Source organism: Balaenoptera ricei, chromosome 7 (assembly GCF_028023285.1).
Source record: "Balaenoptera ricei isolate mBalRic1 chromosome 7, mBalRic1.hap2, whole genome shotgun sequence".
Taxonomy (NCBI): domain Eukaryota; kingdom Metazoa; phylum Chordata; class Mammalia; order Artiodactyla; family Balaenopteridae; genus Balaenoptera; species Balaenoptera ricei.
Window position 1 is genome coordinate 75,197,052 of NC_082645.1, and position 25,574 is coordinate 75,222,625.

Consider the following 25,574-nt stretch of genomic DNA (forward strand, 5'->3'; position numbering starts at 1 on the left):
TCCACATTATATCAGCAGGTCACTGACTATATTATAACATTATCAAATGCTCTTTTAAAAGAAGCTACATTTACATGATACCAAAATAACTGAGAAAAAGGGAAAATTTTGTCTAGTCATCTGCACTTGGACTCTTCATGCCAGTTATGTTCTAGTGTCCCTTTATTCTCCTAAGGTTTTATGTATCACACAGATATATCTTACAGCATTGATGTCTCCTGTTTAGTAATGGGACAATATTGATTTAAACTTAAGTACTTTGGAGGTCTTGGTCACAGAACAGGAAGTATTGTGGTGATTAATCCTGGGGTAAATTTTGCTTAATATTTTAAAATAAATTTAGACTTAAAAGAAGATGTACACAATACAAAAATTAAACATGAGAGATGTGAATAGAGAGGGATGATTACTATATTTTAAATTATCACTTTCGTTTCCACTACTGGAAGGAGTGATCAGATTCTTAGAATAAAGTTAAAAGCAAGTACAAATGAACTGAAGCTTTGGAAATGCAGTCTCAGGTATATCTCATTTAGTGCTTTCATCTTCCTAGAGGAATACGACTATACTCATATTTTAGTATTAGGAAACTGAGCCCTATGTAGATTAATAAGTGGGTGATGCAGGATTCTAGATTAGGTCTTTTAACCCAGGACTGTGCTTGCTTTACTATACCATGTGAGGAGATAAACAATACAACATTAAATGGTAGTGTTTGACAGAGTATGACTATGTGCCAGACAAAAAATAGGAAATAGCATGGTGCCGTGGTTAGTTTTATATGTCAATTTGACTGGGCTGAGGGATACCACGATAGCTGGTAAAACATTATTTCTGAATGTGTCTATTAGGGTATTTCTGCAAGAGATTAGCATATGAATCAGTACACTGAATAAGAAAATTTGTTCTCACCAGTGAAGAACCAATCCACTGAGGGCCTGAATAAAACAAAAAAGGCAGAGGAAGGGCTAATTTGCTTTCTGCTGGTGTTGAGATATCTGTCTTCTCCAGTGCTTGTACAACAGACTCAAGACTGAATTACACCACTAGCTTTCCTGGTTCTCCGCTCTCCGGCTTGCAGGTGGCAGATTGTGGGACTTCTCCACCTCCATTATCACGTGATCCAATTCCTATAATAAATCTCTCTCTAGATATAAATATATAGATACAGATATATAAATATATACATATAAATCTATATAAAATATATTGTATCTGTATTTATATAACCTATTGATTCTGTTTCTCTGGAGAACCCTAAATAATACATATGGGTGGTAAATATTTTGCCTAACTATCTGACATGAACTGCTAAAAGTTATGCTAGTCCCCTGAGAAAATCAGTCCAAAACTCAAATCAATGACCTTCCACATAAAGAAATTAGAAAAGTAGAAAAATTGAGAAAATTAAAAACCCAAGTAAGAAGATAAGAGTGAAAATCAATGAAGTAGAAAACAGAAAACAATAGAAAAATATTAAACCAAAGTCTGATTCTTTGAGAAAATAAATAAAATTAATAAACTTCTAGCCCAACTGATCAGGAAAAAAAGAAGAAACAAATTATCAATGTAAGGTATGAAAGAGGTGATGCCACTACAGATTTGTCAGATATTAAAATGATAATAATAAATATTATCAACAATGCTATATCAGTAAATTTGAAACAGATAAAACTGACAAATTTATTGAAAGCGACAAAGTACCAAAGCTCATTCAAAAAGATGTAGACAATCTGAATATTCCTATATCTATTTTAAGAATTGAATTTGTATCTAGAAACATTCAAACCAAGGAAATGCTGGGTGCAGATGGCTTTACTAGGAAATTCAGTGAGTCAATTAAGAGAGAAATAATACCAAAATCTAGAAAACGGAAAGGTAGAAAATACTGTGCAACTCATAATATGAGGCTAGCATTAGTTTTATTCCAATACCAGGAGAGAAAATAAATATTCCTCATAAACACAGATGGGAAATTTTTTGTTGGAAATTTAGCAAATCAAATCCAACAATATCTAAAAAGGGTAATATATCATGACCAAGTGAGGTTTAACCAAGTAAAACAAGTTTGGTTTAATATTTGAAAATCTATCAATGTAAACAGACTAAAAACAGACAAAATATATGAGCATCTCAGTAAATGCTGAAAAAGCATTGGACAAAATCCAACATTCCTAATAAAAAGCTCTTAGCTAATTGGTAATTGAAAGAAGCTTTCTTACCTGCTTTTTAGAAAAATCTATGAACTGTTAGTTAACATCATTTCTTTTTTAACTTTCTTACGGTTTCCATCTCTCCACTGACATTATCCATCTGATCTTGAATGTTTTCTAATTTTTGCATTAGAGTCCTAATCATATTAATCATAGTTATTTTAAATTCCTGATAATTCTAGTATATGTGTCATCTCTGAATCTGGTTTTGATTGTTGTGTCTCTTCAAACTTTGTTGTTACTCACTTTTTGTCTTGCCTGCTCTTTTTTGTTGGTGGTCTTGAAATCTGGGCATGTTGTTTTGGGTAATAGGTAATGAAATTAAAAAGCCTATAATGTTCCATAGAGGAGATATGTTTTGTTTAATATTTGTTACAGCTATAAGTACTAGAGGCTTCAAATTCTTAAAATGTCCTTATTTCGTCTCCCTCCATGGCTTTGGGGTTTACCTTTGTTCTGTTCTTCAGAGAGAGTCTGCATCTTTCAGATATTTCCACTGTTGTAGTGAAGGCATTTTGAAGTGATGATGGGTGATGCGGAACAGGATGTTCTATGAACTTTCTTTAAAATATCATTGCTTTAATAGGCCTGTATCTCAGAGTGAAGCCTTTCCAAGAGTTTTTGTCCCTCCTACACAGGTGTAGCTTTTTATCTCTCTCTTCCCTATATTCTTTTCCCTGGTGCAGCATTCTCAATCTGTTTCCTTGAGGCCCTCTCCCCTACTGAGTATCATTTTTTATTTTCCCCTTAGGTGGGACAGAAAGGCTGAGGCAGGCTGGAGTGGGTGGAATTTTCTTTTGCCATCTGGGACAATGTTTTAGCAAAACCTTGAGGTAAGCCTTTTGGTAAAAATCCTTCCCTCTGGAGAGTAGGTTTCTTTTTTTTTTTTTTTAGTATTTTGTTTATTTATTTATTTTTGGTTGTGTTGGGTCTTCGTTTCTGTGCGAGGGCTTTCTCTAGTTGTGGCAAGTGGGGGCCACTCTTCATCGCGGTGCGTGGGCCTCTCGCTATCGCGGCCTCTCTTGCTGCGGAGCACAGGCTCCAGACGCGCAGGCTCAGTAATTGTGGCTCACAGGCCCAGCTGCTCCGCGGCACGTGGGATCTTCCCAGACCAGGGCTCGAACCCGTGTCCCCTGCATTGTCAGGCAGATTCTCAACCACTGCGCCACCAGGGAAGCCCTGGAGAGTAGGTTTCTGTTAAGCAGAAGGGTCTAGGTAGAATTCACAATTGCTATTCTTTCCCTCCCCCTTCCAGAGCTAGGAAGAGATTATTCTCAGTTCCTCATCATGAGAACCCATTGGGCTTCCTGGAGGGGAAGTCCATGAAAGAGAAGGGGATCCTCTGTAACTGCAGCCTTTAGAATTTTCTCACTTTCTCACACTAGTCTGTACTTAGTCTCCAGAAATTTGTCAGAATTATTAGTTAAGGAAATAGTTCTACCAATGTATGGTGTTGAGGATCTTCTGCCTTATGTAAGCAAATCTTGGATAGTGTATCTCTCTGAATTCATCTTTCTCTCTAGATTTCAGGGTGGTGGTTTTCTCTGAAAATTCTGTTCTCTGATATAGAGTCCTAATCATATTAATCACATGAGAAAGTCATTGATTTTGTCCAGCATTTTCCTGTAAGGAATGGAGTGACAATTTTCAAACTCTTTATATGCGGGAGCTAAAAAATGAAAAGTGGTATAACCACTTTGGAAAACAGTTTGGCATTTTTTTAAAAAGTTAGATATACTTCTACCATATGACCTATTCATTCTACTCCTAGGTATTTTCCCCAGGAGAAATGATAACATGTCCATGCAAAGACTTGTAAACAAATGTTCTTAGTAGAATTGTTCATAATATACAAAAAGTGGAATCAATACAAATGTACATCAGTTGGTGAATGGATATACAAATTTTGGTATATCCAATGCAGTAGTATCCAATGGAATAGTACTCAGCAATAAAATTAACTGTTGATACATGCAATGACATGGATCAATCTCAAAATAATTATGAGTGAAACAAGTCAGACAAAATAATCTATTGCATGATTCCATTTTTATGAAGTTCCAGAAAATGCTAATTAATCTATAGTGACAGAAAAAAAGATTAATGTCTATATATGGATGAACAGGATGAGGAGGGTTAGTTGGAAGGAATTACAAAGAGCACAAGGAAATTTTGGGGGGTTATGGCTATGTTTTCATCTTGATTGTAGTGATGGTTTCATAGGTGTATACATATTTTAAGACCTATCAAATTATACTTTTAACATATGCATTTTACTGTATATCATAGCTCAGGAATGCTGCTAAAAAAAACCTAAACGCCAAAATTTCTTTGACACTTCTCCCATCAAAGGGTGGAATGTAAGTTTCCATCCCTAGATTATCAGCTGACTTTAATTAATTGCTTTTAACCAGTAGAATGTGGAAGATTTGTACCTTGATGTCTTTCAGGGCTAATTTGGAAAGGTGATAACATCTTCTGCTTGCCTCCCTCCCCTTCTCATGATGCTTTTCCTTGGACCCCCACCACCATTTTGTAAGCATAGAAAGCCACATGTAAAGACAATATTGAAATGTTCTGGCCAAAGGCCCAGCTAACATTCTAGTGAACAGCAGCATCAATTCTCAATTGTATGAGTAAATGGTACCCCACATGACTCTGGTCCCTAACCTTCAAGCTGCCTCAAGTGATGCTGAGTGAAGTAGCAATGGGTTCTTCCTATATAGTCTTGTTCAAGTTGAAAATTCATAAACAAAATAAATAATTTTTATTTTAGCCATTAAGTTTTAGGTAGGTTCGTTATCCAGCAGTTGATAGATAGAATAGGTATTTACTGGCATTATTTGTCTTTCTCTGTTCTCTGTTACTATAATAGGTGATGTGACTTCTGGTAAGTGTATGTGTGAGTATGTGTGTGGGAGGATATTGACCATTTAAAATGTGCCAAAGAGCAGATTCTAAAATCTATCAACATATACCCTGTTAATATGACAATTTCATGCAAATCATCTTTCAGGCTTTTATTTCAAACACCTGAATCTTCTTTGAGGGAATCCGTGAGATACTACTAAATTTAAATTACATTAAGAAATAAAACAGGAAAGAATTATATCTGCACTGAACTTAAGGAGAATCAAGCCTTCCCTCTAAATCTTCTAGGATTAAAATAAATATAAAACACTTTTTTGGATCCCATATATTATATGCTCATTTATCATAAAAAAATAGTTGTCTATACATGCTAAATCATAAAGGGAATTAATATGTTCTACTTCTATTTTTGAAAACCAATATTTTTAATTCTTATGACAAAGTGATTAGGCTATTTTGAGGTTGGTTTGCATTTTTAAGCTTTGCTTTATTACAGATATTTTCTAATTCCTTGATCTAATAAATTGAATCTAATTTCTGAAGTCACTCCTCTCCATATTATTCAGAACATCTGACCCAAAGTATAACCACATGTTGTGGGAACCACTATCATCACCTAAACCCAGTGTCTATTTGAACTTTTAGGCTAAATTTTATGGCCATTTGGCTCTTCCCACTGTTACCTAAGTTGTGTTTATATCAGGGTAATCAGGAGAAAGTTCATATAAACTATGACATTAATGTGGATTTTCAAGTGGGGATAAACTTTTAATAGGTATTTTCTTGAGCCATATAAAACCATATGGCATTTTGTAGATAAAAACGAGTATTTAATGCTAATTTCACATAGTTCTACCTTATTACATAGAATGGCAAAATCCTCCCTAGTGACAACAAAGGTTAGCATAGCATTGGAATTCTTAGTATTTCTGAAGACTAAGTATGTGAAGTATGTCAATCTCATCCGAACTTTCGTAAGATTAAGGTGATCATTCTGGTCTGCACTACCATAGCTTAGAGGTGAAGAGCATGGGTTCTGAGGTGGATCACCTGGAATTGATTTCTATTCCATTCCATACGACATGTCCCTGGGCAAATAAGTTAATTTCTCCATGATTCAGTTTCCCCATCTATATAGTGGAGTTACTAATGATGCCTTCACCATGAGATGGTTGTTACTATGTAAAATGTTAATTTATGTAAGAATGCCCAACATATAGAAAATATTAAATAAATAATTTTTGACATTAAAAATAGAACTAATACAGGTAAATATTTCCATTCATTACACAGACCATCCCAACAATGACCTGATGGACAAATTAAAACACAGGTTTTGAGAATTATGGAACGACTTGATAGTAGGCAGTGGTGTTTATATAACAATGAAGTTTCACACCAAAAAAAAATCTTAAGCCTAAATACCCATTTTTTCCAGTTGTGTCCAAAGGGGCAGTTACTATTGTAGGTTGAGAGCACATTATGAATTATGGAAAGCTAAACATATTCCAAAATACATATCACTACATAATATGTAATAATTATTACATATTACCAATATTACTAACACTCAATTTACTATAAGTAGCTGTTCCTTGGATTACAAATCAAATGTAACCTATGAAAATCAAAATCTAAATATACATTTGAACTTGAGAAGAATTAAATTTATATATAAGGTAAAAGGTTTAGTTTCAAATTGAGCAGATTTGTTTTTTAAGACAAGTGTATAAAACACTTGCATGAGACAAAGCTGACCAAATGTAGGCCAATTCCTCACAGTTTATTATCCTGGAAAGGATTAATTGTGTCAAAATTTCATACTGATCTCCTGAAAAAAAGAGAGAAATAGCAGTGTACATTTTTTGGGGGGGGGGAGGTGCATAAAAAGACTTGGGAATATATAAAACTCCCAATTATCATTTTACATGATCCAAATCTTGGATTGTAAAAACATAGCTCATCTTTATGTTAAACACATATTCAATCAGTCAATCAATAACGTGCATGTACAGAGTTGGTTAAATAGTATTTCAAATTGTTGACATTCTGAAAATATTTCCTCAACAGTTAATTTACATTTAAAAATGAAGATTAAAAAAAACCTTTATTTTGATTATTAGTGATAGTGAGCACAACATAAACTAATATTCAAATTTGATTAGATCTGAAGGAAATTTCATTTTTAATCTCCCTAAAAAAAAAGTCAAGATTTTTTTTTATGGAACATATATTATTTACAACAAATGTTACAAATTTTAATACATCCTAAAACAGAGACATCAATCAACTCCACACAGCATTAACTTTTGTAATCCTGGCTAGGGGCAGCTAACTCAATTATAGGAACAAAGCAAGTAACATAAGGAAATGAAAAAGCCAGTTATTTTGAGAAAGGAAGGTGATTTCTCCCTTCGGATAAAGCGGCAGCTTCTCAGCTCCAAATAATTGCTGTGTGGGGCTGTTGGAATGTTGTGATGTGGGATAGAGTTAAAACTTCACTTTTTCACAAGAAACTGGAAACCCATCATTTCTCTGCTTTTTTTTTTAATTTTTTTTTTATAGCTACTTTATTTTAATTTATTTATTTATTTTTGGCTGTGCTGGGTCTTCGGTTCGTGCGAGGGCTTTCTCTAGTTGCGGCAAGTGCGGGCCACTGTTCATCGCGGTGCGGGGACCGCTCTTCATCGCGGTGCGCGGGCCTTTTTACTATCGCGGCCCCTCCCGTTGCGGGGCACAGGCTCCAGACGCGCAGGCTCAGTAGTTGTGGCTCACGGGCCCAGCCGCTCCGTGGCATGTAGGATCTTCCCAGACCAGGGCTCGAACCCGTGTCCCCTGCATTAGCAGGCAGATTCTCAACCACTGCGCCACCAGGGAAGCCCCATTTCTCTGCTTTTTAATGTTGGCAGCAATTCTAAAGAATTTTAATTGTGATACAGGACAAAACATCTCTGCAGGACAAATTAAGCCAGCTGACCACCAGTTGGTGTGTCCACACCAACACTCATCATATTTTGCTGCCTCTGCAGGTTTGCTCATCACCTTCCCTCAGCTGAGAATGCACTTTCCACTCAGATCACTGCATGTGAACCTCCCAGCTAAATATTCACTGTATGCATGAGCTCTTTCCCCTGGGTTAAAGATGGAAATAATGCCTGCTTCCCTAGTGTTTGTTGAACACTTCCTCAGTGCTTGTCTACCACTCGTATCACAGATCTTACATATAATTGATTTATATCTGTGCCTGATTCTAAAACCATAAAAGCATGATTGATTTCTCATGAAATTTGATATCTACATTCATTTAGTACAATACCTTTTACATAACAGTGTTTAAATATACAATGAACAAATAAATTCTAGCATTAGTCTCTTCAAAATAAGCTAATGTAGAGTGGTGGATGTCAAATGGAAACATTATCATAATTTCTAACATTTTAAAATAACTGCATAAAAGATTTATATTTTAACTTCATCTGAATTCATGGGGATATGTATTGAGGCAATGGGGAGTATGTAAGCACACACAAATGGATATTTAGGCTTAAACCATTTTAATAACTGACAGTAACAGTTCTAAAAATAATCCTTTAAATTAATACAATGAAATATGTTTAATGCCTCAAAGGATCAAAAAGCAATATTTTTCCAAATTTATATTTGAAATAATAGAACTATCTTATATGATTTAATACAAATTATACAGCTTTATCAAACTTGATAATTTGTATTTGAATAGCAGTCTAAAATGTCTCATTACCTTCCTGTGAATTATTTGATATTGACCTTCACTTAGCCAATGACATTGATTCATTTCTTGAGCTCCAAGTTATGGAAAAAACCTTTATTGAACACACATCCTACCTCTATCCTTTTCCATTGTGCTATATTTCAAACCTAACAAAAAGAACAAAGAAATCAAGTTTCAAAGGTACTAAAATCCCCTATAAAGAGGAGATATAGAGCATGATTTTCAAGAGCAATTTAATAATTACAAATTTCTGAAATAAAACTAACAGCAACATAATAAATTTAGTATCTTACATGTGGAGTTCATTTATATTTCCAAGACTCATAGGCGATGAAATCTTGACAAGCTCTAAATGTTAATGCAGTGAGCTCTTAAAAACATTCATTTCAGACCAATTCTTCAGCCAGACACTGGCAAAAGTCTAATGTTTAAGACAACAGTATTTCCCTTATTTTATATAGTGCTACCTACTTTACAATAAAGATAAGTTACCTACTTATTTCTCATGTATTATCTCATTTGATAAATACAACTCTGCTAAGGAGAAAAGGGAAAAACCTGATATCCACCTTAGAATGGGAAACCAATTATCAGGAAATGAGGTGACTTGCTGAATTTTAACTGTTAGCAAGCAGTGGAGGCAGGGCTAGGCCCTGAGTCTCCTGATAACATCTCTAGGGTTCTTTACACTCTACCCTTTAGCTTATCACAGATGTAGAGTACAATCATGGAGCATATTAATATAATATACACTTTGTAGCAAGAGTGGGGTGGGGGTTATCTAATCTTTTTTATTTTAATTTAAAGAAAATCTTGCTAAACTTACCAAGGAGAAATTAAAGTGCATTTCTGCATAATAGGACCTAGTGGAGCATTTGTTAGTGCTTTCTTGGCATCTACTCTAACTCTTCCCCAGTAGTTCCAGATTGTTATTTAATGAAGGTGTGCTTCTGGGGAAACCAAATCTTCTCAGCTCCATTTTTAGATCAAGTGTCCTAAAGTAAGACAGTAAGCCAATCAGCACTTCTTTTCCTGTTTCCAGTGATTGGTACTGTTTGGGGCATCTGAACTAAGTTGAACCAATCACTGTGAAACCAAGAGATTTGCTATGAATGATGATATAACTGAAGAATAATGTAGTCTTGGAAGCCTGGGATCACCAGAGGAACATCATTTAAAATACAGCCAATATCTTTTAAGGTAAATCACAGAGATAAAAACTGAACTCTTAGTCATATCACTGAGCCTTGCGTGACCTACTTCAGTTACATGGGCCAGTAAATTATTTAGGCGAGTTCAAGTCAGGTTTTTAGTTATTGCCAGCGGAAAATGTTCTAATTATTGATGAATTCATCAGTTCTGAACTGAAAGTAGTTCCAGTCATTCTCAGTAGTCCATTCATATGTTTAAAAGAAACCGCTCTTAGGGATATGACCAAAATCCCTCAGGCTGCTGTCAGTGAGTATAGTATGCCTACTGACTTTTATTCTATAGAGATTCCTTAATTTCTAGAATTCTCAGTAAAGTCACATGACTATCACTTCTGTAGAAGGAATTTTTGTTTACTTCTTAATTCACACTCTAGTCTTAGTTCCTCCAACTAAATTACCTCAATCCCTTGTCTTTTTAAATAGGTAGGACTTATTTTCAAGACTTTACTTATCTTTATGAGTTCACTCTCATCTCTCATTGATGTATCCACATAATTATTAAGTGGGCACTACAACTGGATGAAATATAAATCTTGAACTCTATTAAGTATTTGGGGACAATGTAAATTGAGAAAGTCTGTATTTTTTCAAGAATATACACTTCTAGTCATGAAACTTGCTTTTCTAATATCATATGACCTGAAATAAAGTTTCTTTGTATTTATTTCATAGAACAATTCTCATGAATAGTTTTTGATTAAAATAATGATTGGTTCTTAAATTGCAAGGTATAACAAATTCCTTGAGCATTTTTCTTACTTTTTTATCTATTAAATCTGCCCCCTACATTTTGCATGCTACATTGCTTAATAGAAACATTAATAAATATTTTTACTTAATCACCACATGTTTTTACTGGTCGTCAATTCCATTGTTATAGAGCAAGCAAAGCAAGATTTTTGAGAAAAAATACATGAATTGAAAACGATTTTGAGATATTAATTCATAATATATCAATGAGTACCTATCATTTTCCTTGACACATAGGGCTATTAGCATTAATAATAAACATTAATGATAGCCACCACCTACTGGGGACTTATGATGAGCCAGACACTAAGTGTTTTACCTATGTTAACAATTCTCTTAATACTTACAATAACCCTACAAGACACATATTCTAATTTGGTCCATTTCTTTTTTTTTTTTTTTTATAAATTTATTTATTTATTTTTGGCTGCATTGGGTCTTCATTGCTGCGCGCGGGCTTTCTCTAGTTGCAGCGAGTGGGGGCCACTCTTCGCCGCGGTGCGCGGGCCTCTCACTGCGGTGGCTTCTCTTGTTGCGGAGCATGGGCTCTATGCGCGTGGGCTCAGTAGTCGTGGCTCGGGGGCTCAGTAGTTGTGGCTCACGGGCTCCAGAGCGCAGGCTCAGCAGCCGTGGCACGCAGGCTCAGTTGCTCCGCGGCATGTGGGATCATCTCGGACAAGGGCTCGAACCCGCGTTCCCTGCCTTGACAGGCGTACTCTTAACCACTGTGCCACCAGGGAAGCCCCTGGTCCACTTCTTAGATAAGGAAACTAAATGTCTCAAGTTTCTATATAGAACTATTTAAGACTCTTGGCATAGGGTTACACAGCTAGTAACTGTCCATGGCAGGATTCGAACCCTGGCATTCTAACAAACGCCATAAAATCTAGGAGCATACACCTAGCTCCAGTTCCCAGGGCTCATGATTTATGGGGTCTTAAATTTACCAAGTGGGTATTAACTGTCTAGAAAAGTCCCAGATGGTGGTAATTTAAGATAGACCTTCTTCACCTTTCCAGAGCTAATCAGCCCTTGGAATAAGGAAAGCAGAGATAGGTACAGAACCAATGGCTATTGAGCATTTATTATTTTAAAGGAATTAGGCATTTTTCTCTTTGAAGTGTAGAATAGTCTGGCCATCTTGGGGTAAACCAGAACATCAGCAAGAGGAGCAGAGTTTACAGCTTTGCCCAGTTCTTCACATGACTTCCCAGATTTACCTCAATATTTTTAACTGAGTGCTTAGAATGGAGGGACTTTGTAACCAAAGTATATCTCAAGTCAAGGCTTAACTGGCAAACAGATCCCAGCTATAAACCAGAACCTTGAAAACCAACTTCTTCCCCAAAGGATTGGTACTACAACCCATTTGTTATAGCAGCAATTTGAAAGGGAAGAGAAACCTTTAAGCTTATATTCCACCTATTTGAAAATTTAATATAATAATGCTTTTCTACAATTTACAACAAATAGATTTTTACTGAATTGTTTTAGGAATGTTCTTGCTGACTATGATTGTATGGCTGTGTTACAATGTTATTCAGCTACTTGGCTTCAAATTCTGGAATGACTTGAACGGGAAAACAAATGACCTAACTGAGAGCAGAATTTAGTTTATTTGGCTGATGATCAGGGCCTTATATTTTTATAGCTGTTGGAATTCCTTGTTAATATGTTTATCAAATAGCTGTGCTTTTAACCCCTAGAAGGATATGATCATGAGTGTGTCTTTAAAAGGAAAGACTCTATTAAGATTACCATTAAAATGACTATCAACTTTTAAAATGATTGATGTTTAGCTGATGCCTCAATTCTTTATCTCAGAACTTCTAAAAATGTAAGATGACTAGATCCTTAATACCAGACTATAATCTCACTGCTATTGCCACGTGGAATGATAATCAGAGTCAGTCAAAAAATGATCTATTATTGTGCTAACTAAAATACATCCGTGGAGCCAACTTGCAAAATAGGAAAAAAAAAAAAAGGAAAGGAAACAAAATTAATGAAGACAACCTTTTGGTTTAAAAACATTAGATAAGAAATTCTATTTGCTCAAATGTTTCCCTTGAATTTATAATTGCTATTATTAACATTATTTTGAAAAGAAAGTCAAGAAATTTTTTTCTTCCTACATAATTTCACCCACACTTCTTTGTTTATATGCTCTAAAATAATAACCATAGCTGCCAGTAGAGGCTTAGGTATTTTATAAACATCAATCAATGTCACAGCTAGAAGTAGATGAATCACAGAATACAGCAGTAAATCCTGAAGTGCCTTTTCTATGACACTAGTCAGTTATTTCATTAAGGAACATTTAAGTAAAAAGCACTGCATCTTTATCAGGGCAGACAAGGGTTATAGAGATGAGGGAAAGGAAGGGGAAAAAATAGACTCCTCCAATATCTTATTTGAAAAGAGATTTAGATATGATCCTAACTTTGCTTCTTCACCTTCAGGCCAAACCAGCACAGCTCTTGAGCTCTAGAGATTCTGGTAAACTGAGACAGAAATAGCTGACAGTGTTTGTGCTTGTAGATTGGAAGCAGATGGAGTGATTTGCTCAAATAATATGCTGGTCTCTGATTTCCTCTTATTCTCACGTGTTCTAATGCATGGGGTGAGGTGGAGGATTGGGGTTTCTGGGTTTTTCCCCTCTTAAAGAAAGATTATTTAGCGTAGGAGTCACAGGACATGGAAGAGTACCCATACAAGTTGTAAGCAGTTGTTTCAAAAGAGGCAATCCAAAGAGGTGCAAGTGAGGATAATAGTGCTTTTAAATTATTTGTCCCTTTCACACCAAGTCTGAAACCGTAAAAGCACGGTGAGTTATTTCCTGACTCACAAAAGAAATGGAATAAGCAGAAGGACCCTTGAGCTCTCCTTAGTGGTTAAAGTGTGTTATTAAAGTTTCCTACATCTAGAGCTGAGGCACTGAGCCTAGATAGCATAGAAGTCTCTTCTTGAAAACTGCAAACACACTGTAGTTTCTGGCAGTAAATTAATACTTCCTGTAGACTCTCCAGATTACCTTAAATGTCTTCCATGAACTCCTGTATATCTTGGAATCTAGGCAGCTCAGTATTACTCCTAATAACTGCCTCAAGAAGGAAAACTTGTGAAGAGAACTGATAGCTTATCTCTAGAATGCTCTCTCAAAATTGTGTTAGCTTTAAGCTTTCAATATTTGATTCAAGAAAGCAAGCCAGTGTCTCACTACAGAACATTGTATACCTAGCTCACCCATATCACTGGTCTACAAACTCTTAGCACAGTGTGGACTTTAATACTCCACAAGGCCTTATGTGAAATATTTTTAATATCATCTTTGCCTAAATCAGAGGTTATCAATGGAAGCACCATCATTTTCTGCTGGCAGTAGTAGAAATGTGCAAAGAAGTCCCTTGATAAAACTAGCAAATCCTCCTCATACATCTTATCTCAACAGGTAAAATTATGTCACATGGTGTGAGTCATCCAAGAGCAGTCAACTCAGAGATCTGGAAAGTATACAGTGTTATTATCTCTATTACCTGGTCATTGTTCCTGTTTTGCTCTGGAAGAGTCAACATCCTTCAGTAAATGAACTGAAGATCTCAAATTTATCCAGGGTAGTGTTGAATTAGATACTTCCATATGACACAGTTAATCCCCAAATGTATCCATGTTTCCTTAAGTTACATACTACTTAAACCTTCATGAAGTAAAGTTTAAATATCAGGAAGAAAAGAAAAATTTATGCAGCTGAATAAAGTGATTCAAAAATAATTGCTAGAATTTTTGTAAGCAATTCAAAATAATTAAAACAGTTTCTATCTTAACAGATTTCAAAGGGAGTCTTTGGATTTAGTCTTCAGAGCCAATATTCCATTTGGAAAGCCTCTAACTCACAATGAAAACTGCCGTATTTGTGATTAGGTGAAGTATTTCTTTCAAACTGATAGTTTTTGGAATACCTCTCTGAAATTTTTATAGTTCTGGGATTCCTATAATTTTATCTACTATAAAATGCATACTCTCCTTAAACTGAAAAAGCCAAATCAGGCAACTCTTGCAACTATATTTTTTTTTCTTCCCCTGAAAGGCAAATTCAGTTATTCTAAACTTTATTCTAGAAGCTTTTTAGATAGTCTCAAAATACAGTCTAATTTATTGTCATGAAAAGAAGTCCTTATCCCCCCCAGGTTATAAATACTTTTATATGTTGAATGTCACCTTAATATTATACTAAGCTTCTCTCTCAACAGAGTATAAGAATGAATAATTCAATTTAATATCTTTCATGAGAAGCAAGCAGATTTTAGACACAATTACGCCACTACTGTGTCTAACCTCACTCTCGTCTTACCAAGAAAATGGCTAATAATAGAATAAGCTCTTCACTGTGCTCATTGATCTTGCCTTGATTCCACAAATAGATTCTGACTGTGCTCCAGAATGAACAGTCTTGATATAAATCCTATGCTATTAATGCATCAACAAAGCCTGTACCATAATATTACTCTAAGACTCAGATCCAGGAGAAGTTTCTGGCAGGTGAAATTCCCTAATTGTAGGTCATAGTGCATGAATTAGCCTCACCCTTGTTTTTTTTAGAATATCTGAATAATTTACAAGCTATTTTAGAATAATACCCATATCAAGTAGACAAAATGAGAGTCCTCTTGCATGTTGGTAGTTTTTATTATAAAAAAGAAGATTCAGTATAAAAAACAAATTAAATTGTTGGCTAATTTTTGCCAGAAAGAACAATTTAGTATCAATTAAATTAAATTTGAATCATGATTTTTGACAGAATTTGTCAACGCTTAATACTAAATTCCTCTTCTAACAGATTAACTAATTCTACCATTTGGAGATATTTTGTTGTAATTCAACCTGAAAGGTCCACCCCTACCAAAAAACAGAATGGGGGTGTCAGGTACTTGTGGATGTTAACGAACAACAAGGAGATCAAATAACAGTGGCATATCTTAAAAAGAAAAATTATGGCAAAATCAGCTTTTCCATGTTTTATGTTGCAATACATAGAAAATTTGCCCAAAGAACTTGGCAGTGAAAATGTTCTCTTTTGAAAATAAAAATGGCCCTGCCCCCAAGTACTGCTCTGACTCATTTCTCTTTGGAAATAAGTTGGCCCTTTACCACTTGGTTTTAATTCTTTATAATTACTTCTACCTACTTTCTATTATCAATATAACCTATTATTTTTGAAAGAAATTTTTGATTATTTTAAGTATTAGTAACCCTCCAATCCTTAAAAAGTAATAAATTATCACTTTTTAAGTTTTATTTTATTTTTTATATATTTATGTATGTATGTATGAATGCATGTATGTATATATTTATTCATTTTGTCTCATGTTATTTATTGAGAAACCATAACCTGCCCAGGACTGTGTTGTGGACAGAAAAGACCATACTTAAAAAGCTTCCCCCAACTTATTCACGAACTGTGACACCAGGACTCCGCTACCCTGGGACACACCAGCAGACACTTTCTGTATCCTAAGGGGTTTCCTTCAGTCTTGTGTTCCTTAGAGGCAGATGCTTTTCCTTCAGTCCTGGGGCAGCTCCAGGTCTGGTCTGAAGAAAGAGCCAAGTCTGCCGTCTTTTCAGCTCTTTGTCATGTATATAATTTAGTGTTATGAGTCACTTTAAATCCATTTTGAAATTAGTCATGGTCTAATTGTGTTTTCTTACAAATGTCAAAAATCACACTTAATGTCTTTTTCCAATCTCTTCATATTAGACCACTTTTGGATCCCTGTGTGTAACGTCAGCCACCATCTCCATTCTGCTATCATCCATCAGTGCCTGAAAGAGATCAGCATCTCTGACTCTTCATCACGTAAGTTGATTGTTTACTAAAAACAGCTACATTCCTTTTATGATATCTGTTTCTTTTGCTCAGAGTAAAATTTCTAGTTTCAGGTTCAGGTTATCTATAAGACAAAGGGCCATAATGATAAAAGTAAACTATTGCCAAAATAAAATAGATTCCTCTCCAGGCTAATATGAGAGGGGAGGGAAAAAATATTTATTATATACAAATTACAGTAACAATTAGAATTTATATTATTTAGATGTTTCCCTCCCTAGGCACTGTCATAATATGAAAATGCCCTAATTTTAGGAATATTTTGAAATTTTAAAATTATTTATAATACATAATTAATGTGATTTGCTATCATTTTGGTTTTTGAATTATGTTCTCAAAAGTTGTCTATTGGATTTACATTTATAAATAGCAGCTGTTCAGACTGTGTTAATTCCTAAAGAGCTTTCTTATTAAGTGGAATTAAAGAATTTCTCATTTGCTTATATCTTGTAGTAAAAGATCTACGGATTACTGATATAACTTTTGAAAAAACTATGTGCTCAGATTGCCCTCCAACATCTTTTTAAAAATTAATTATATCTATAGTAATCATCCTTAAATTCAATCTAAATAATCTGTTAAACTTGTTTTGAAATAGTGAAAATTTCCAAGGACATTTGGAGTAAATTATTTCTAAGAAAAGCATGAAAATAGTAAAATCTTTTCATGAATAATGTCTTATCAGTATATCCCACTTTCTGTATTTGTGTTTTTTTACCTACTGAAGACCTCCTGGAGGCAATTTATACACTCTGTATATAGAAGGATTTTAATATTCAGTCAGTCATCTCTTTACTTAGGAAACATATGTTGAACTCCATCTATCTGATAGGTAATATGCTAATCAGAAAGAATGCTGAGACAACTGGAAGGGAGGAAACATATTGGGGCATATATAAAGAAAGTTGTGAAAGTATGAATTATATTATAAACCTCTGTATAATATTTAATATATCATACTGTTAGATTATAGTATATATACAAAATATTATAAAATATTTCAAATGTGCAATATAATATGAAGAATGATACAACAAATATCTCTGTAGCTACTGCTCAGGTTTAATATAATTTAGCATTTTCATGTATCACTTCATATTTTTTAAAAAATAAAGCATTACAGATAAAATTGAAGCTGTACAACTCTCTTGGATTCTCTCTCCTTCTTTCCCCAGAAGTAGTCACTACCTTGAATTTCTGTTTCATTATTGCCATTCATCCTTTTATATTTTTAATATATTGGATTCTGAAAGAATACATAGCTTTAATTTTCATATTTTCATACTTTTGTAAATGGCATTCAACTCTATGTACCTTTACTTAATTCTTTTCCCATATCAATATTATGCATTTGAGATTTATCTACATGAAATTAATTCCAATAATTTCCAAACAAAAGCTTTGATTTTGTGAGCATTCTTACGTATGTTTCCCTGTTAGTGTGTGAAAGCATTTCTCCAGGGTGTACTCCTGGAAATGGAATTGCTTGGTGGGGCATAAGGTAAATTTATTCTATAACTTTTCCAGAATGGCTGTACCAATTTACTCTTCTACCAACTGTATAAATGTTTATGTTTTGAATTTTCATCCTTGCCGACTGTTGTATCTTCAGACTTTATATTTTTTGCCAAACTGATGAGCATGAAACAGTAACTTGTTGTTCTGATAAGTGGAGAAATGTGTTCCTTTACATAGATTTATCAGCTTCCTGATTTTCCTCTTGTGTATATATTCACTGTTCCTATTCATAGACTAGTTTTCTATCAGGTTGTCAGGTTTTCTTTTCACATTTAATATTAAAGATCTAAAATCAAGGATACCCACTGATAGCAACTAAAGCACCATATTAGTTTATATTATAGCTTTTAAAGTCCTTAACAGGTGTCAGGAGAACTGAATCAGCTGAAGTATATAAAGCATTTATAAACCTGGGCACATGATATGCAAACAATAACACTTACCCCATCGTCCTCACCACCATCATCATCACCATCATCATCTTCATCATCCTCATAAGTTACTATCATCATCATCATCTCATTCTCATTTTATTATTATTCTATATCAAATTACCATACGTGTATATGTTTGTTTCCAGGCTCCATATTTAATCACCGTTTTTCTTCCAGTTATTCCATAACTGGTATATATTTTCTATTACTTTAATTTTATATTTTCTATATGATTTTGTTTAACATGTGTGCTTTATAAGAAGCATATTTTAGGACTTTAGTTTTTTTTTTTTTTTGGACTTTAGTTTTAAATCCACTTATTTCTAACTTTATAGATATATATATATAGATCATATAATATTAGACTTTGGGTAAAGCAAAAATAGATATATTTTTGAAATCTAGGATGAATATATGTGTGTAAAAATATAGGTATTCTTCATCTTACTGAAAAAAGTATGTCTCATGTATACATCTCGTATACATCTCATAAATATTTTTTAGGTAGGTGACACTTAAAAAAACAAAAATGGGGGCTTCCCTGGTGGCGCAGTGGTTGAGAGTCTGCCTGCTAACGCAGGGGACACGGGTTCGAGCCCTGGTCTGGGAGGATCCCGCATGTCGCGGAGCGACTAGGCCCGTGAGCCACAATTACTGAGCCTGCGCGTCTGGAGCCTGTGCTCCGCAACAAGAGAGGCCACGATAGTGAGAGGCCCGCGCACCACAATGAAGAGTGGCCCCCGCTTGCCCCAACTAGAGAAAGCCCTCACACAGAAACGAAGACCCAACACAGCCATAAATCAATAAATAAATACTTAAAAAAAAAACAAAAACAAAAATGGGAGGCCAAATGGGAGGCCCTTGCCCAAGTTAAACAACTGTATGTGAATGACGAGGGGCAGAATAGATTTGAAAATTTATCATGCAGTAAAAATGTTTTCAGTGTGTCCTTCATAAAAGTATTAATTATTTCATACAGCTTTATGTAATACCGTTTTAAAATAATTAGCTTTCCATATATTTTGAGACAACACAAAATGAGTTAAATAGCTTAACTACATGTGAATAATTTCTATCTATAATTATTCAAGATTGACCATATTTTCACAGCCTCTCTTCCCTCTTTCCTTTATGGACTCATACTTAATCTTGAAGGTCATACATCTGTCTCTTAGTCTTATTGTTTTACATTTGCATTATTATAGAAATTAAATGAAAAAAGTGTCAGGTAATAAAACACATTAAGTGCAGTATGCCCAAGGATACAATATTGAGCACAGCCTCTGCTATTACTTTAAAAATGAATACTAAAATAACAATGCTACTTTGGTAGGTAGATGGAGAACATTTTCTAATAGGCTTGCCATAAAATGAGAGATAATTATACTGACCTCACAAGATTTCTGTGGAGGATAGCTAATAAACTATTGAAAACTATTCAAATATAAAGTTCTTCAAGACTATGTTATAATCAGGATTATTGTCAAAAAGTGTAAAAAATGTATATGATTTCTTGACAAAATTAAATCTAACAATGAGAAAAATAGATACTCTACACATTATTTGGTTTTTTCAAACAATGACCCTGCTCACTTGATAAAAAAATGCTCAGACCCATTCCCTCTAAGAGGCTGGGCATAATAGGTTTAATGTCAGAGTCTGGATCAACAAAACAACTGCTGTAATTACAGTTATTTCACCATCATCATTACAGTTGAAGCAATTTGAAGAATTAAGCATTAAAAATACCAGACATTTAGAACATCAGAAAGTTCTATGACTGAAAATGTCTACTGGCCTTAAAAAATGTAATTAGCATGTCTCATTCCAACCTCCAGAGCCTTGTCAACATCTTATTTTGTCCATTAAACTGTAAGAGTAAGAAAGAGAAGATCATTAATCAAATTGGTATCATGAATATGTATGTATAAATGACAAATGTATGTCCAGTGAAACCCCAAATGGATGTGCAGGTAAGATTTAGATGACAAATGTGGAGAAAACCCTAAAGCAGTGCTGAACATTTTAGATCTTTAAAAATTCAAAAGATGACCTTTAAAAAGGTAGTCCTCATATGGTTTTTAGAGGATATAAATTCAAGCATTAAAATTTAGTCATGTTAGTACTCATAAAACAAAACTATAGGTATCAGACATGATTATCTTAATCAAAGATATAGGTGGAAAACTCATACAATCTGTTAAATAAAGAACATGACAATGCCTTAAATTTCTGACATTTTCATTTTCTTCAAAATTTTTATTTCAGATAACCCTGATCCTGAAATTAAAACATTTTTGCTTCAATTTTTCTGAGTATCTCCATCTTGTGAAATCTATTGTCCATTCCTTTTTACCACCTTTAACGGTCTGGTATACAACCACTATGTCCCTTTGTTTATTATACCCAGGCATACTATCACTGAAATAGAAGCAGCTGATCATTAGCCAGCTCTAGAATTTTGCCTGGACTGCTCCTTTACTGCAGTCTACCACCAGTGACACTTTGTTTTATTTTGTCTTGTTTTTCACTTTCCCATTTGAATGAGGTTTTTGTCTGGGGGGTTTACTATTTGGGAAACCTAGGCTAACACCATAGCTACAGTAAAATATACTTTCATTACTACACTTTCATTATTACCTCCAAAATGTATGTTTCTCCACTATCAACCATTTTCAAAAACTAGATTCTATGTTTACTTACAATAGTGACTGTCACCTATACTTCAGAGTAAAACTACCTTTATTCCTTTTTTGGTGTTAGAGAGTACGCTCAAAAAAATATACACACACGTAGCGGTGAGTGCATGTATGTGTCTGTGTATATGTTTGGGGGGATGGGACATTACTAGAAGTCTTCAGATGAGAATGTTTCAAGGCTAAGGCCATTATCATCATCAAATAACCCAGCATTTCTGCATGGATGGATCACGGCATGCAGTTGAAAGGTGATGACTTAGTAGTCCTTTGATGCTTAGTTTCCAAATTTGGGAATGTTAACTGGGACAGATTTCCTTTATGCCAAGGTCAAAATGTATCTCCCAACTCTGGAAATGAGTGACATTTGGAAGTGCTTTGGCAGGTACTCTGGCAGCACAGACTATTTGGCAACAGCAGCTATGATAGCAGAAGCAAAGAAGCTACAAGCGAAGCAGCGGGAAGACCCAGAGTAGCCTCAGAGGAGGCTCTGGGTCTGAAGTGAAAAGATGCAGCAAAGACTAGAATCTCTAAGGGGAACTATGATGTGTTCCATTGACCAAACTGCTCTCTCTCTGCTGACAGGTAACAAACACTTTAAGGCACCAGAACATTGCTGAGAAAGTGAAAAGTGAAGGAACTGAATGAACACCAACACTGAAGAAGGGAGTAATTCTCAGTCATGACTGACCATCAAAATCTTATTCAAAATAAAACCCCAGGCTCCATTTCCAGAGATTCTACTTCATTAGGGCTTAGGAAACTAGGAGCAAACTATAAAGGGACTTGTAGGCCACGATAATTTGGATTTTACTCTGACAGCAAGAGGAAGCTATTTTAAGCACTTGAAGCAAGGAAGCAACATACTTTCATTTATATTTAAAAACTGACACTGGCAATTTTGTGGAGAAAAATATGTGATAGAAGAGACCAATATAAAAGCTATTGCTGGAGTCTAGGAGACAGATGATTATGGCTGAGAATAGCGTAGTGCCAACAAGGTGAAAATTTATCAATGGATTTCAAATATATTTGGCTAGAAAAGGCAGTATTTTCTGATAGATTGAAATGTGGGAATTAAGAAAGCAAACAATGAGGGATAACTCCTAAATTTAAAAGAATTAGCCTACATTTAAATATGCTGAATAACCCAAACTATCATTGTCCCTATTAAAATTATGAATAAAGCAGGCAAGCTCCAGTGCCATGGCTTTACAGGTCATCTTGGCCCTGAGAACAGTGGGGACCTTTTTAAATTCTGAGAATCAAGTTTATTTTAAAGTATAAAGAGTACTGTATAGCACAGAGAACTATATTCAATATCCTATGATAAACCATAATGGAAAAGAATATATTTAAAAAAAGAATGTATATATATGTATCACTGAATCACTTTGCTGTACAGCAGTAATTAGCACAATATTGTATATCAACTATACTTCAAGAAAATTTTATTTTAATTTTTTTAAATAATAAGAATAAAATCTAGGTGAAAACTCAAAAAAAAGGTAAAAGGAGTAAGTACTTATGCAGTATAATTTTGGGAATACCACATGATTATCAACTCCCAGCAACTAACATAACACTGTAAGAAATGTCCATCACAGAGAAAATAATACTTGTTCACTCCAAAGTTATTGAACATGAAATATATATTTTGAAAAATATATATTATCTTTAGAAAATATTTGAAAAATACATGTTACTTTAGAATAGGGAAATGCCCTGGCAAACATCTATAGTCTCTTTCTTTACTACAATATTTCCCAAGGTGTTGTCTGCAACATGTTAATGGGTTACATAAATAAGATTGATTATCAAATAAGTTATGAAAAATAATTTAATTTCTTTACTATGGGATTTTTTTAGTGTTTTTCTGTGTTAATGTGCATGGATATCTTGAAGAAGTATGTAAACATTTTCCAAACTCATTTAAAAATTATTACTTTAGAGATGAATACCATTCTTTAATACCAGAAAGGTAAGGCACTTTTGAGAGGCAAGAAAGGTCAAAGGGAGATGGGCAATGTTGCTTTCCTCTGAGATAAGTTTTAGTCTCTATCAGTCTCTTGGGTTCTTATCCGTTTAAGGCCAGTCTTATCTCCAGGGGCTAAAAACATCATATTGTATTTCTCTTTGGTCCCCATTTTGACTCCCTTTGGGCTCTCTCTCCCACTTAAATGGTGAGATGAGACAGCCAGGGCTGTGGTCCTGCCTTGGAGGCACCCTGGACTGAGAAGAGCTGGCATGAGAGGCTCTTGGTTTTGGAGAAAATTATCTGGCTTTTCGTTCTAGTCCTTATGCTCATTTGCTTGTTTTCTGTCAACAAAATTGACTTTTCTCATCAGAGGATAGGATTAATGGATATGAGGACAATATGTCCTTTACCTTCTTGAACTTAGGCTGGCCTTCAGTGAAGCCAGGGAATCCTTCATTTGATCCTGCCAGCTAAGATAAACCTTCCAAAGCTGTTTTGGTCTCAACGTAATAACGGTTTGTTAACTAGACCACCAAATCTGTGCTACATTTTCCTCAGGCATCTTTTAGGGCAATAGGAGAAAAATTAAGGATATGTTATTAGTGGACCAGGTCATCTATCTCTCTCATCTCAATCAATTTTCACATTGATTCCTAAAAAGTAGTTCTTGATGAATCATTCTCCTGTTGTCTTTATATTTCTTATTATCAGCACTATCCTCATAGTCACCAAATTTCAAAATCTTGTACATTTCCTTCCCCATCTCCAACCACTAATTTAATGTCATTTCTTTTGAAAAGTTTCCCTGATTTTCTTAGTTTGGATATGCTGTCCCTTTTATGAATGATCTGTTGTTTGATCATTGTCAATGATCTTCACTTGTCAATGAGCTCATTGAGGGAAAGGACTGAGTTGTTCACCTTAGTGTTTCCAGAAACCCATGTAGGAGTCAATGTATTTTGTCAAAAAAATACAGGAACAAAGATGCAAATGAGTGAATAAATAAATTAGCATATGAAAGAAGTCAGATTTATCTCTGTAATAATTTTCTGAGCCATTCTTAATGATATTACTCTTCTACCTCAACTATAGCCATCACCTTCTGTAATGAGTATCTTGTTCTTAGTCTCTCCCATTTCAATTTCTTACATCCTCTGTTGTCTGACCTATCATTACTGCATCATCTGCCTAATTATTTCATCTTTCTGTTTAAACACTCTCAATGACTCCCCAATGATATAATCCATGATAAGATCCAAACAGAAATAGACACACTCTCAATTTCTCTGTCTTATTATAACACCTGGAATGGGATGAACTATTCAAACTCTCTTTCATGGTGTCTCTGGCTTGCCATGAGTCTATTGTCTTCTCTAAGCTGTTTTTCTGCCAATCAGATTCCTGAGCCCATTTTCATTTTCTGGTCATGGCCATCATGGCCCCTTCAGATTCTTCTCCTAATAATGACAGTTGTGCTTCAATCTCCACCACCCACTGGCCTAGTCTCACTGTATTTCTTTTTTTCCTTTTATAAACTTACTTATTTATTTTTGGCTGTGTTGGGTCTTCGTTGCTGTGTGCAGGCTTTCTCTAGTTGCGATGAGCGGGGGCTACGCTTCGTGGGCTCTAGGCGCGCGGGCTTCAGTAGTTATGGCTCGTGGTCTCTAGAGCGCAGGCTCAGTAGTTGTGGTGCATGGGCTTAGTTGCTCCACAGCATGTGGGATCCTCCCAGACCAGGGCTCGAATCCATGTCCTCTTCATTGGCAGGTGGATTCTTAACCACTGCACCACCAGGGAAGCCATCACTGTATTTCTTAATTCAAACTCACTTGCTCAGCTTGATTATTTGCACAAAATATTGAATAGTATTTGCATAAAATATTTGTTTTCTGAGAACATGGCAGGAGGCAGGTTTTTATGACTAAGGAATATGACCAATAAGAACCACTCCTTTAGGGCTTCCCTGGTGGTGCAGTGGTTGAGAATCCGCCTGCCAATGCAGGGGACACGGGTTCAAGCCCTGGTCTGGGAAGATCCCACATGCCACGGAGCAACTAGGCCCGTGAGCCACAACTACTGAGCCTGCGCGTCTGGAGCCTGTGCTCCGCAACAGGAGAGGCTGCGATGGTGAGAGGCCCGCGCACCGCGATGAAGAGTGGCCCCCGCTCGCCACAACTAGAGAAAGCCCTCGCACAGAAACGAAGACCCAACACAACCAAAAATAAATAAATAAATAAATAAATTTATTAAAAAAGAACCACTCCTTTA

At 35.1% G+C, this 25,574-nt stretch overlaps 1 protein-coding gene across 7 annotated transcripts in view; it reads left to right on the forward strand.

Annotated features, from left to right (window-relative positions):
- The window catches only part of GULP1 (GULP PTB domain containing engulfment adaptor 1), an 812,392-nt gene that overhangs the window by 419,212 nt on the left and 367,606 nt on the right, over positions 1-25,574 (forward strand). For 6 of the 7 annotated variants that reach the window (XM_059928297.1, XM_059928301.1, XM_059928296.1 and 3 more), the window contains one exon: positions 16,552-16,650. The gene's annotated coding sequence lies outside the window, so the exon portion shown is untranslated. Of the gene's footprint in view, positions 1-14,623; positions 14,718-16,551; positions 16,651-25,574 lie in introns of all 7 variants that reach the window. The other variant, XM_059928303.1, reaches the window with a different exon arrangement.